Source organism: Leiobunum rupestre, chromosome 6, assembly GCF_980474605.1.
Source record: "Leiobunum rupestre chromosome 6, qqLeiRupe1.1.hap1, whole genome shotgun sequence".
Lineage (NCBI taxonomy): Eukaryota > Metazoa > Arthropoda > Arachnida > Opiliones > Sclerosomatidae > Leiobunum > Leiobunum rupestre.
The window spans coordinates 34,287,293-34,290,031 of record NC_143389.1 but is presented as its reverse complement, the minus strand read 5'-3'; the positions used below and the strand labels follow the sequence as shown (position 1 = coordinate 34,290,031).

Genomic DNA, 2,739 nt, shown 5'->3' with positions numbered 1-2,739 from the left:
ATATTTTAATTTTATTAACATTTTAAAATTTACTTGATTTCTTAAATTATAATTAATTCTATCTTCTTATGAAATAACGTAAACAATTGGGTTCAGTCCCCTGTCCTTACTCCACTGTTTTAGATACGCTTCACCACCTTTTGCGCCACCTCTGCGCCCCTCTGCACCCCCTCTGTGCCCCCTCTGCGCCCCCTCGGTTTTTCAACTGACAATTTCTACCTACTAGGGTTATCTCGAAATTAATACCACTAGGGACAATTCTTCCGATTAGAGGTATATTTTGGCTTGCCAACTTGTTTAAATAACGCAGCATATTATATGGGATTTAAATTTTCGCGGTCAGGATGGTATTTCGCCCCACCTATCAATTAGGTCTTCCAATCTATAACAATTTAACACTAGAAGTTTTAAACCGTATTTTTCGAGCTAGAGGATGGCGTAGACCGTAAAGGCGTCAGTTTTGGAAGCGGAGGGCCGTTTTTTAAAAAATTGGCTCTTCTGATAAAATCCGGTAGGGGATCCTCCCTTGTGGTCACCCTTTTCCCTTCCTGCCCCAAAATCGGTCCTACAGCTGGGAGCGGCGGCGGCGTGACCCTCTCTAATATTTCATTGCCACCTATGTGAGGCAATGAAATAAAAATGTCAACAAACGGTAACTTGTATGTAACGAATATTAAGATTATTATAATATTTATTGACAAATAGTTACAGCAAAACAAAAATTTAGTTCAAATGTAAGAGGTAGTCTTCCAAAGAAGCACCCGGTCGAAAGGTGCTCAAAACAGAGGCGGAGTTTCCTCTTTGAACCGCAATCGCACCACATACTCTACGGCTCGGAAGAGATATCTCGAATCTTACGGCCTATGGCGTGAGTTAACGACAAAGCATCGCGACCGAAAGCGCCAAGGGTTTCAATTGCCACTGGATGGAAGATGAATTTGCTGTCGAGATCCGAATACTTAGAGGTAATTTTATTGAAAAACCACATATTAAAGATAGGCCTAACAAAAGCTATTAATTAAATTTTCCCACCGTTCTTTCTCTTTTGGAAACTTAAACAAGGAGATCCTTGACTTTTCTTTAGAACTATTACATAATTTTGCAGAACAATTACTTCCTGGCTTATTTCTTTATTGCTACAAACACTTAAGATAATAATTTCTGAGACGAAACGCGTAGATATATTTTTGCGTCTGAAATCCGCTGTTTGGGATTTCGAAAAATGCGCTTTCTCAGGCTTTTTAAAAATTCCGGGGGTCGCTTTTCAGCATAGATATAGGAAACGTATATAAAGGTCTAGATAAAATATTTCAAAGGGCCCTAGGGAATACGGAGGTGACAGCTAGCAGAAACGCGTAATTTCTGCAGGCTATCCTTATAACGCGCTATCTATCGGTAAGAAAGCTCGTGCTATCGTCGCGAGAGCCGTTGTCTCCTGCTTAAAAATTATACTAAAAGTCACCAACAGATGGTGTCTAAAGACTTCCGGCTGCGGAAAGGTCAAGCACTTAGTACTAAAATGCTAAGAGAGCTCGCGCTCTTGGTCACGTGCCTTCCTCGGTGTGTGCTAGGCATAGAGATAGAAGTAAGTAGAGGAATTATTGAATCTGGGAAAGTGAAGACAAACTAATGCTATACATTTGGCACCTGTTTTTTGTAGTTTAAATAGGCATTCTGTCACAAGATTCTTAAGCAAATAGCTTGGGGTTCCATGGACAAGGAAATATCCAATAGGTACTTTCCAATGCCCATTGATGGCTACCGCCATAAAAACCAGTGCTGAAGTGGCGATTTCATCTGTATCTTGTGTGTCATGATCTAACCCGACATTTACGTATCCAGAAAATTCCTTGCCGGTCCATTCTGTGTGCTTTCTTATAGACATTTCGTCCAAGGATAGAGCAATCAGAAGTGAGTGTTCAATTTTGTTAACCTAATTTTTTATGTATTCGAAGCTCTCAAAAGTAAATCCTGGTTTACCATCAACTTTATTTGACCATTCACGTAGTGTGCTGGCATGCGGAAGACATAGATGTTTTCTTAGAAACTGGTATGCTTTTGGCGAATAAAAATGCATTGTCATAGCAAAACTTCGAATTAACTGAGGATATTTTTGCTTCTTTTTATTTTTTAGTCCTGTTTGGTGCAAAAATTTAAACAACTCAATTGAAGTTGATCCAAACCTCTGTTCAATGTCGAGCGCATTTTCTTCTAAGAGCAGATTTTTTCTCGTGCTTCAGAGAGGACAATTTTAAATCTTTTCTTTTCTTTGCTTGTTTAGCTATTTTGAGTTGTTTCCGAAGAGTTTGGACTTTGTTCCTTTCAATTTCTAAACTTCTTTGGAGCGCTAAGCAGTGCAAAGATGTTTGAGTTGATTTATTTTGAACCTCCACTGTCTCCATTGTTCCAGTTTGAATCTCAAGAGTTTCTTTTTCGCGAATCAGTATTGGAGATTCAATACCACTGAAATATGTCTGTAATTCATTAACAGAATATTTGTTAATTTTAAGCAGGCAAGTATTAAGTTCTGCTTCAATTGCCTACATGATCGTGATTTGTTTTTTTCCCTAAGGACTTAGCATTTTCAAAATCCGTTGTTTCAACACCAAGAACTTCAATCATTTGGTCATCTTTAGTAAAATTCATTGCAGTAAATTCATTAGGTGATTTGTCATTTGAGGTCTCCACTTCCATCCCTACATACTGCGAATTTCAAAAAATGTAATATAATTTCAATTT

The 2,739-nt window shown here is 38.3% G+C and overlaps 1 long non-coding RNA gene across 1 annotated transcript; it reads left to right on the top strand.

Moving 5' to 3' along the window:
- Positions 1-1,665: 1,665 nt before the first annotated feature.
- On the top strand, positions 1,666-2,508 carry LOC149940684 (uncharacterized). Its single transcript, XR_016481372.1, has 4 exons — positions 1,666-1,911; positions 2,009-2,050; positions 2,135-2,231; positions 2,282-2,508. It is a non-coding gene; the product is annotated as an uncharacterized LOC149940684 (long non-coding RNA).
- Positions 2,509-2,739: the final 231 nt, after the last annotated feature.